The following is an 11,912-nucleotide window of genomic DNA, read 5'->3' on the forward strand; positions in this document are numbered from 1 at the left end:
TGATAAACCCCACGTAGCAAAATAAAATTTTTGGGGACCATTTTGTTCAAGGCTATGCAGAAAATCCTTAGAATATCAAACACAAAATGTAATCTTCAACAATCTTAAAAGATATTTACAATATACTGGGCTATGAGTGCTTTCTGGTATGCAAACTGGAGTCACTATACCCATTATTCCGTTTACTGATAAGTTTAAACACCCCCAATTCCAACAAAAAGTCGCTTCCTTAGCGATCCATTTTTTGTTGCTTAATTAGTTATTGTAATATCCACCATGTTCCTTTTGATCTCTGACTATCCTTCTAACAATATATGAGGACATTTTCTATGTGGCCAGCAACGTCCTTTGTCCCCTCCATGAGAGGCTGGGATGGGAATTTTTTAATGCATGTCAACAACTGTTGGCCAAAATTTTCCCTTTGCTCTGGTACCACAGTTACCCCCTCATATGTCTCTCCCTTCCTACGTAGGCATTTATATTTTCTTCATACATATCTTCTACTGGCAAAACACACTCTCTTGCCATCATTTATAGTTATTACATTGGTCTTTTTCTCCAGAGTGGGATATTTGGTTGGAAATGGTAAGCTAAATACCATGATATATCAACTACCAGATATAATCAAAGTTGGACATTGAAAAGAGATCTTACCAAGATTTTAACGATCATAACTGAAAGTTAAGTATTGTATGTCTTGCCTGTAGTTTGTTTCTTAATGGTGTGTTATCGATGATTGGTATCATTGGCTACATTGGTTTCAAGGCACTTCTTTAAACAAGAAGTGAAACGCTGGCACCTCAATTGACAAAGGCTCTGATTGACTAACCTGATAGGTTCATACATATTGAAAGTAAACTAAGACGCTATGTAGGACCAAGAGATGGGCAAAAGATCTTACTCGAGAGAGTATCACAACACACTATCATTCCATATAATACCACAGGTTAAGGTAAGGGGAGACGAGGGAGGTGCCTCTACGCGCAGAACAGTTGACCCTTGCTCCACCATAGCTCCTTGACTCTATGCTGCTTCGTTGATTGTTTCTGCTGCCAGGCAAGGCATGGGGTACAGGTCTCCCTTTGTATACCAATACTCTGAAACATCTGTTCAATCTTCCTTCGGTCAAGGGATTTTATAACACAAACCCCTTACTGTCATTGTATTTTTCGGGTAATCTCGAGATAGATGACTGTAGGGTCGACAGGTATAACATTGGCAGTATTCTAGGGTGGGGCACTACTTTTTGATGCCCGTCGCCCCAAAAAGGTCAATACATATTAAGAGGCTTCCTCATCTTTTACCTACGATCTCTACTTCCTCGGATAAGTGGTTGGTATCTACAATTTATCTTTGAAAATTTTCTCATGTCTGCCACTTTGCCAAAATATTGAGGGTTATACTCAATTACGTTCTCTGGTGGGAAACTATATGCAATATTCTGTTTGGCTGTCATATGAGCCATCAAGCTATTATCATTAATTAGATATCAACACAAATGCTTATTTACTAATTTACTTATGTGCTTCCTTGTGATAGCCTTCATACCACCTTAGGGTAGGTTGGTACTTGAAATTGATTATCCAACTAAAATTTCCGGTTGATAATTCATTTCATATCGCATTTTATTTGATCACGCAAGCCAGATTACTCTACTGCCTGTTGTTTTACTTCTTGATTATCTATAAGGCATGCTAGCGGCCAACCAGTTATCTCCATTTTAGGAATATCTGCCTAAAGCCTAAGCACATTCATGGATCCTTCTCTCTCTGAACAAACCTGTATGGCTACTTCAAAGTCTATTTAGAAAAGCCGCATCGTTTGAAACCCTTCACTAGGATGTTGGTCGTTGAAAGTCCTAGATCATGCTAGTAGTTCAGACATTTTGAGTTATCTGGCATGTGAGTTCCTACTTGTGTATATCTAGTCTTCGTTCAATTGTGTCAGTAATACTTTTGTTCCTGGCTGTTCTTGTTCCTGGTCAGATAATAACCAATTTATCAACACTTGAATTATGTACGCAATCTTCTAACAAACGTGTTTGTTGTTCACATCTACTTTCATCACTAGCTCGTCACCTGGAATAAGAACTATCAAGGTAGACCTGGTTGGCATCAGCATTTCCCACTTATCTAACCAGCAAAACTACGTATTTTTTCATTGCCCTATGAAGCAGAACAGTACCCTGGGAGACTGACCACATTATATACATATGAATATCTCCCAAGCCCCTTCTCCACCCAATCTACAATCAAGGAGGTCCAGGCAATGGCAACTGATGACTTAGCAGCTAGAGATATAGGCTCCCCTAAACCCACTATCCTTGGCTAACAAGGAGTGTGAAGTTGCAGCGACCAAAGGGGCTAACGAGTTTAAGTGGGACTCGAACACCATTATGCGATCACCAGGCAAGGACGTTACCAACAGCTGACTGCAACCCTTAACACCACATATTCTGTTCCTATAGATATCAATGGCATATTGGAGATTTTCTTACTTTTATTATAAGAAATGTATTGTTTCACTTGCAGAGCTAGAAAACTCACAAACAAGGTGCCATGTATTCACGTTTATACACACGCCAATTGTACTTTTTCGCTTCGAGTCTCAATCACCTATGAAGGTATTAATGATCTCAATTTATACAAGTTTAAGTTTACATAGCACATCTTTGTCTATACAAGTGCGCATAAACTCTAACCAGAAGTTTGCCCATGTGGCGCAGTTTGATTTTAAATTTCAGTAATGATTTAAAGTGGAGAATACCACCTGAATACGTCGCAGCAAATACTGTAAAAGAAAATTTCTTTTACTTGTTTGTTACTCATTACGTGAGGAATCTCGTTGGTCGTAATTTTCTCGTTTTACTTCCGGCAGTTGTCTTTTTTTACTCTTCCGGAAAATATTTAGGGAGTTACCTGTACTGCAAAATTGTTGCTCAATTACTATCCATTCATTATTTCATAATTATCTCCTCATTTCCTTATAACAAGTCCATAATTGTTTTCTTCTTTCAAATTCAATGTTCAAGGTTTACACTTTTTGTTGACCTGTCACAAGGAAATGACTATAGACAAACAGCCTTTTAAGGGCCATGGGTAAGTTTACTAAATGGAATTTATGTCTCATGTGTGAAGTATATAAAGCATATACACACATATATAATACATATATATATATATATATATATATATATATATATATATATATATATATATATATATATATACACATTTTATATATATATATATATATATATATATATATATATATATATATATATATATATATATATATATATATATATATATATATGTACATTTTGTATACCGTGTGTGTATGTATGTAAACACGCACACACACACACACACACACACACACATATATATATATATATATATATATATATATATATATATATATATATATATATATATATATATATATATATATATATATGTACATTCTGTATACCATGTGTGTATGTAAAATATTGCTTTGTTGAATACGATGTACCAGTTACCCTGCTGTCAGAATAAATCGGTGAAATTCTAAAACAAGTATTAGTTAAATAGTCTCCTGAACAAATTGGTAAAAGGTGATGGACGGAGACTGACTACTCTTCATATGTTTATAGTTTCGAGATTGATGTCGAAGATTTTTAAATACTTTTTTTTTCAGGATTTATCTGCAAATAGTGTTTTATGAGTCTCTATTTATATAAGAAATTTATTAGATATCAATCTACTAGAGATTGAATTCTCTCATGAACAAATTTATTTATGCTTAAACAGGTATTATTTTTTTTTTTTTTTTTTTAGCAATCACATCTGATAATTTAGTTTCTTCCGCTTCTTGCCTTGTTAAATGTTATAATGCTTATGCTTAAACAAGAGAAGAGTAAAGGAAATAGGTAAAAACTACAAAGAGATTTCTTTTATTTTCCATACCTTTAAAAGGTAACGTATTATATAAAACTAAGGCATATCTTTCTGTAAAACGAAAAACTCAAACAAATTTTTCTTATTCGTTTCAGATTTAAAGTTAGTTAGATATATTTCATTCTTTATATTCAGATTTGTATTTTATTTTTAAAAATATGTATTTTTTTTTTTTCAGAAGAAGGAAGGTATCACAAGGATTTGTTTGCAAAGCTGTCTATGTTCGCATTTTTTTCTTCATCTTAACGCTTAACAAAATATTCTTTCTCATTATAGAATTAATTATTGTGTTTATATGCAGAGATCTATTACCAGTTAGAGTTTAACAAGGCTTCTTTTCAATATCTTATCAACTTTGGGGTTCTAATTATAAAGCGCGGTATGATTTTATTTCTATTCAATAAACAGTGAAGATTTATTCTCTATGATTGTAATATAGTTTGAAGTCCCTGAAAATGCTAAAAGAAAACAGATTATGCCCCTTAAATCACACACAATAACCTACTCTCTGCAGTTTGTGCAATTACGTTGAATATGCAAGACTTCCCTTCAAGTAGAATTCCAATTCGATTAATCTCGGTTGCAATACCGAAGTCAATATAATATCTCTGACAGTAGGCTACTCGGTGACTGATACTCAGCTGGTTCATGGACCTATATTTGTCAATAAATTAATTACGCCTGATCCTTTAGGAAAAATTAAAGATTTTTTTTATATATTTCTCAAAATAAAAAAACAGATGGATAGCATCATTAGATTAAGCTAGATATACAAATTATAATTCGAATGATATATAAATGTTTATGTTGAAAATATGAAAGTATCTGTGAGAAAAAGTGGAATATTGGTAGAACTTGTATCAAACTTCCATAAAAATTTTCATGGCCTTTTGTATCTTAATAAAGAATAATGTTTGAAGAATTCCAAATATTTGATTTAATATTAGGAATAAAGTGAGCTGATGATATAACACTGTCTTCAGAGTGGAAATTTATAATAAACAGGATTTGTGATTCTTAAGTAAATGTCAAAAGTTGCATTACACAGAGTGAAAAAAAATAATTGAATGCCATTAAAACTACCGGTTTAATCTATTTTATGCAAAACTATATTTAATAATATCTCTATATATGAACCAGCATAGATGAACACAAAGCTTTGTAAAACATAAAATATTACACAAAATAATCAAACTTTGCTATTCTGATGCCAATGACAATAAGTTTCAGTGAGGTTTTATAGAAAGAAGACTCTTACTAACATACCTAAAATTGATTTACCTGCCTCTTGTAATATGGAAGTAAAGATTAATAAATTCACAATCAATCTATGCAGTATTCCATATTCGTGTTTAAATATCACGTATTATAAAGTTTGTATATCTCCATAGAACGAAAAAAAAGAGACCGTGATAGATATTCTTAACATTCAGCAAATCTTCTGCTGGACGTAAAAATATATAAAGTTTGACTTTTCCTGAGTAAATCTAGAGGCCTTTGTCAATAGTAGAAATTTTTAATTGTGCGTTTGGAGCTCTACATGGGGATTCATATCCTTCTATACCCAAGGGCATGAAAGAAGGGGAAGAAAATATAGAAGAGAAGAGTGAAACGTCCATAGGTAAGGGGATCTGCATATAGATTTATACGAACAGTGACCTCAAGATCCGATGAATTTCATACAATGTTCAATATTTGCAAAGCAGAAACGTAAGTACTTGGCAACATTTATTCCAGGATTCTTTTTTTATTTCAAAAAAGCATATATTGACGTAAAAATAAACTTAAATTACGTTCACTAACCCTTAAAAGATGATAACAAAGCAATGTAAAATTAGGGTCGCTTATATTTCACTGAGATACAGCTGAGAACAGTATATTTTTACGGAAACTTTCTAATTAAAATTAGTTTTTTTTTCCTTTTGAAGTGTAACAAAGAATCAATTATAATTTCCAAATAGGAAAGGTCGATGTAGTTGTTTTGTGCTTCTAGTATTTGTCTTCCAGTGATAATATGGGCTGTATATCAACATACAAAGACTATCATTTAAAATATGAAAAAAAAAAAAAAAAAAAAGGATAACACCAAGGAATTAGGAAACGAAAAAAAAATTCGTCCTTGCTGGTGTGACGAGTTGAGAGAATGTTGTGACTCAAACACAGGATGAAAGCATCTGAGTAACTTTATTACAGAACACTCTCCTTTATATGCAAAAACTGAATGCAACAGGAAATTTACTGTTCTAACCGACACGCATCGGTTAACAGTTAACTGTGAGAAAAACATACATGTTATTTCAGGTTCCTTTTAGTTCAATGGGAGAGCGAGGATACAAGCATAATATATGTGACACAAAGTTGGTACATGGCTCCACCCCTAAAAACTACATACTGTACCTGTTGAATAGGGCTCCCTGATCTAGAGAGGCAAATTGTAGGCGGGTCATCTGGCAGGAGATAAGCAGGTTTTAGACGATCAATGAAGACCCAGTCTTCTTTGCCACGAATGTTTAGTAGGAATGCTTTCAGACTGCATCGGATCACAAGGAAAGGGGCGGTGTAAGGGGACGTTGGCGGTGGCTTACTAGTGTCATTGCGCAGGAAGACATGTGTTGCAGAGTACAGTTCTGTCGGTATGTGATGCTTCGAGGGGGTTTGTAAGTCTCTCGACAGGGAGTAAATTTTCCCATCACGTGACGTATGCACTGGAGATCGTCGGAGGTGGTTGTAAAAGGAAAAAATTCGGCAGGGATGACCAACGGGTTGCCACACACCATTTCAGCTGCCGAGACGTCGAGGGCGTCTTTAGGAGTGGTCCTTATTCCCAGGAGGACCCAGGGAAGCTGAGTAAACCAGTTGGAATCCTTGCAGTGGGACATCAAAGCTGCTTTGAGGTTGCGATGCAAATGTTCAACCATTCCATTGGCAGCGGGGTTGTAGGCAGTTGTCTGATGTAGGGTGATGCCCAGGAGATTGTCTAATGATGTCCACAATTGAGAGGTAGAAGTCGTACCCCTGTCAGGACTAATATGCTCAGGGATACCAAATATTGCAATCCATCCTGAGAGGAAGGCAGATGTATATAAGGCAGACGTTGCAGTTTCCATGGGAATAGCTTCAGGCCAACGAGTGAAATGGTCAATGATGGTAAACAGGTAACGATGTCCTTGTGATGTGGGCAACGGGCTTACAACGTCAACTTGAATGTGTGCGGAACTACGCTGAGGTGAAGGAAATGTGCCCACTCCTGAATCCGTGTAACTATGTACTTTGGAACTTTGGTAAGAAGTACAGGCACAGTCCTAATCCTTAGCATACTTAGAAATGCCGTGCCAAATGAACTTCGTCTTCAGCAGCTGTGCAGTAGAATGGCACGAGGGATGTGAAAGGCAGTGAATGAAATCAAACACCTCCCGGCGCATGGGAGCAGGAATCCAAGGTTGCGGTCTACCATTACTGATATCACAGAGGAGGGTGGAGTTTGAGTCTTTGAGGGGGAATTCTTCCCAAGAGAGGGACGTGCAGGATGTCCTACATGCTTGATACTCCAGATCCTGTCGTTGGTCTTCAGCCAAGGGGTTGTAATCCAATCCCAGTTGAATGGCAGCCAACGTGTTTCTGACAGGGCATTGGTAACGTGATTCATTTTCCCAGGGAAGTATTGAAGGGTGCAATGGCATTCAGCCACAGCGGAGAGATGTCAGAGTTGACAGGCGGAGCACGCATCAGAATGTCGAGTGAAGGCATGCACCAGAGGCATGTGGTCTGTATGAATGACAAAGGACGTACCTTCTAAGAAATAGCGAAAGTGACGGACAGCCAAGTGCACTGCCAGCAATTCGCGATTGAAGGTAGAATAACCTGATTCTCCCTTGGACAGTTTTCTGCTGAAGAGGGCCAATGGATGGGGAGAGCTGTTGACCACCGGCTCGATTACCGCACCAATAACGTCATTGCTGGCATCGGTGGAGAGAAGGAGAGGGGTATGTGGAATAGGAAAAGTGAGAGCCACAGCGGTTGATAGGGGCTTCTTTGCATTGCAAAAGGCTGATTCTTGAAGGGGACCACTCTTCAGGTCCTTTTGCTTGCTCTTGAGGGAGGTGTAGAGGGGAGCAAGAGTGGCGGCAATCGCTGGCAGTAAACGGTGATAATAGTTTATCATGTCGAAGAATTCCTGCAGAGCTTAGACGGTCAAGGGGCGTGGGGAAGTGCTGAACGGCCGCTACCTTCTCAGGGAGGGGATGGACTCCTTCAGGACTGATGTGGTGCCCTAAGAATGACACATTGTTGGCGCCAAAGGTACAATTGTCGTACTGGACTACAAGGCCGATTTGTTGCAAGCGGTCGACCACGATGTGCTGGTGATGGAGGTGTACACATAACATACACAGAATGGGAGGTCCCCTAAGATGCCATCCATGAGCTGTTGAAACGTGGCCCCAGCATCACGAAGGCCAAAACAGGAGTAATTGAAAGTGTATGTATCATACGGAGTGGTGATGGCAGTCTTGGGGATGTCTTCTGGGTTCATAGGCAACTGATAATACCCCTTCAGGAGGTCGAGCTAGAGAAAACCATCCTTTTGTGCAGGTAGGATGTCATGTCGGTGATGTTTGGGGTGGTAGTTATCTTGTTCTGTTTGCATGTTCAGGCGCCTGTAAGCTCGGCACGGATGAATGGAGCCGTTTTTCTTCAGAATGATGTGTAAAGGTGACGACTATGGGCTAGAGGCCTTTTGGCATAGGCCCATTTCCTCCATTTCGAGGAACATCCGTTTGGCGCCTGACAATCATTCCGGTGCAAGACATCTGGATTTTGCGAAGACTGGGGGTCCCGTCGTCTTGATAAGGTGATAAATACCGTGCTTGGCAGGAGTCGTAAGTGTTTGGCGAAGTTCTTGACTGAAAACCTCAGGGTACGACGTGAGGAGGTGGGCGTAGGAATCCGTGGGTGCGCTGATATGGAGAGGGAGGTGGCAGGGGGCTGGTTGAAGAGGTGTCGACAAATATGAGTCTCTGTTGACCAATCGTCGGTGGGCGACATCAACCAGAAGGTGGAAATGAGAGGGGAAATCCGCACCGAGGATTGACAATGTGACGTCAGCAACAAGAAACTTCCAATTAAAATTACCATTTACAAATGATAGTGTGACGTTCTCGTAACCGTAGGTGGGTATCGCAGATCCATTGGCCGCTACCAAGCGAACGTTGGCAGATGTAGACAGACTACGTTTTGTCCTGAAGTGTTCCCTTGGCAAAAAAGAATAACAAGCACTCGTGTCTACCAAAAATCGCACACCTGTTCCTGCATCATGTAAAAAGAAAAGATTGAAAACATGGAAGGCCACCGCCACGAGCGATGACCTACTTATACGTTTTTTAGCCACTGACAATCCTTGGCACATTTCTTCGCGGTTGCCCCGATTCTGTAGTGGTAGCAGCAAAACTACGAAGGAGAGGAGGTAGTAAGTGGCTTTAAAAGTCGTTGGTAGGGCCGCTAGCAAGTGGTGGGCTGTGGGTGGCCTTGTCACCGATTCGGCACGTCACGGGGTAGGCGTGTATGTCCTACGGCATTCACGTCAGCTTTGTTTGACGTTGAATAGGCGTCCTCTTCGTCAGGAGTGGAGGTGTTGAATTAGGTCTTGAAGTTGCTGTCCATAAGGGCGTCGGCTTTTGTCACCAAGTCCTTCATGGGTAAACTATTGACATCAGGTGTGGCAGCGCGCACAGCTTCGGGTAAACGACGCATCTAAATGGCACGAAGTAGATTCACCTCATGAGGAGAGCTGTCGGCCTCAGGTTGTGGGCAAGCGATACTGGTCATTTACCTGAGGGTGAGCAAAGCCCATTGGTCCCCCAACTCTTGTTGAGAGAGCTGAAAAGTTTTGCTATATGGGCGGCCAGCGACAGTGAGTATTGCTGCAGAAGGTATGTTTTGATGGTGTCATACACTATTGGTGTGTCTCCTTGTTCACAAAGCCAGACAGATATTTCCGAGATGGTGTCCTCCGGTATCGCCGCGAGAACATAATCTGCTATGGTGGTTGAGCGAGTCATGCCCTTGATGCGAAACTGGACTTCTGCGGGCTGAAACCAAGCAAACGCCTCTCCGCTGCCAGATGACGAAAGTTTCAATGGGCAGCCACAGTGCAAACTTCCGTAGAGTCCGCCATAGTACCAACGATGGAGGGGCGGGGTGGGGGGGGAGTCACCTGTGTGACGAGCCGAGAGAAAGCTCTGACTCAAAGACAGGATGAAAGCAACTGAGTAACTTTATTACAGAACACTCTCCTTTAAATACAAAAACTCAATGCAACAGGAAATTTCCTCTTCAAACCGACATGAGTCAGTTAACAGTTAGCGGTGAGAAAAACATACATGTTATTTGAAAGTTCTTTTTATTGTGAGGGGAGAGCGGAGATACAAGAATGATATAAACACAAAATGAAATGTTACCATATACGATCGTGTGATACACGGTAGGTACATTGGCGATCCCAACACTATGGTTCAGGTCCCGCTCAAATTAGATACTTTCTTGTATTGTCTGCAATTTCACCGAATTTTTGGGCTAAGGATAGGGGTTTGTAACTTGGTGGAGCCTATAGGTCTTCTAGCAGAGTCAATAGCCATTACCTAAACTTCTCTTTTCGTTGCTTTGCAGTGTGACGCCGCCAAGTAAGGGTGTGAACTCAAAGGCAGATTGAAAATGACTGAGTTATATTAATGTGGAACACTCTCTTTATATACAAAACCTCAAGGCAACAGGACATAACAAGTTCACAAGATAGACAATATCACAGAGGAAAAACCAGACATGAATTTTCTTGTTCGTTTTAATCGAGGGAAGAGCGTAGATACAAGCATAATATATACAAAAGGAATTATGTACAATTGTGTGAAACACGGTTGGTACATGGCTCCCCCCCTAAAAATGAAATACTGTACATGTTAAATAGGGAGCCCTGATCTAGAGAGGCGAACTGTATGCGGGTAATCTGGGAAAAGATAAGCAGGTTTTAGACAATCAATGGAGACCCAGTCTTCTTTGCCCCGAATGTTTAGGAGGAATTCTTTCGGACTGCGTCGGATCACAAGGAAAGGGCCCGTGTACGAGGGCTTTAGTGGTGGCTTGCTGGTGTCGTTGCGCAGGAAGTCGTGCGTTGCAGAGTGCAAGTCCGTTGGTATGTGATGCTTCGCTGGGGTCTTGTAAGTCTGGCGGCACGGAGTAAATTTTCCCACGACGTGACATATGCGCTGGAGATCGTTGGAGGAGGTTGTAGAAGGAAAAAATTCGGCAGGGACGAACAACAGGTCGCCATACACCATTTCGGCTGCCGAGATGTCAAGAGCGTCTTTAGGAGTAGTCCTTAGTCCAAGGAGGACCTAGGGAAGCAGAGTAAACCAGTTGCAATCCTTGCAGCGGGACATCAAAGCTGCTTTGAGGGTGCGATGAAAACGTTCAATCATTCCATTGTCAGCGGGGTTGTAGGCCGTTGTCTGATGTAGGGTGATGCCCAGGAGATTCGCTAATGGCGTCCATAATTGAGAGATGAAAGTGGTTCTCGTGTCAGAAGTAATATGCTCAGGGATACCGAATCTTGAAATCCATCCAGAGAGTAAGGCAGATATACATGAGGTGGACGATGCAGTTTCCATGGGAATGGCTTCAGGCCAACGAGTGGAGCGGTCGATAACGGTAAACAGGTAACGATGTCCTTGTGATGTGGGTAGAGGGCCTACAACGTCGACGTGAATGTGTGCGAAACGACGCTGAGGTTGAGGAAAGGTGCCCACTCCTGAATCCGTGTGTCGATGTACTTTGGAAGTTTGGCAAGAAGTACAGGCATGGACCCAATCCTTAGCATCCTTAGAAATGCCGTGCCAAATTAACTTTGCCTTCAGCAGCTGTGCAGTAGAACGGCGCGAGGGATAAGAAAGGCCGTGGATGAGATCAAACACCTATCGGCGC

This window comes from Palaemon carinicauda, chromosome 26, assembly GCF_036898095.1.
Source record: "Palaemon carinicauda isolate YSFRI2023 chromosome 26, ASM3689809v2, whole genome shotgun sequence".
Taxonomy (NCBI): Eukaryota; Metazoa; Arthropoda; class Malacostraca; order Decapoda; family Palaemonidae; genus Palaemon; species Palaemon carinicauda.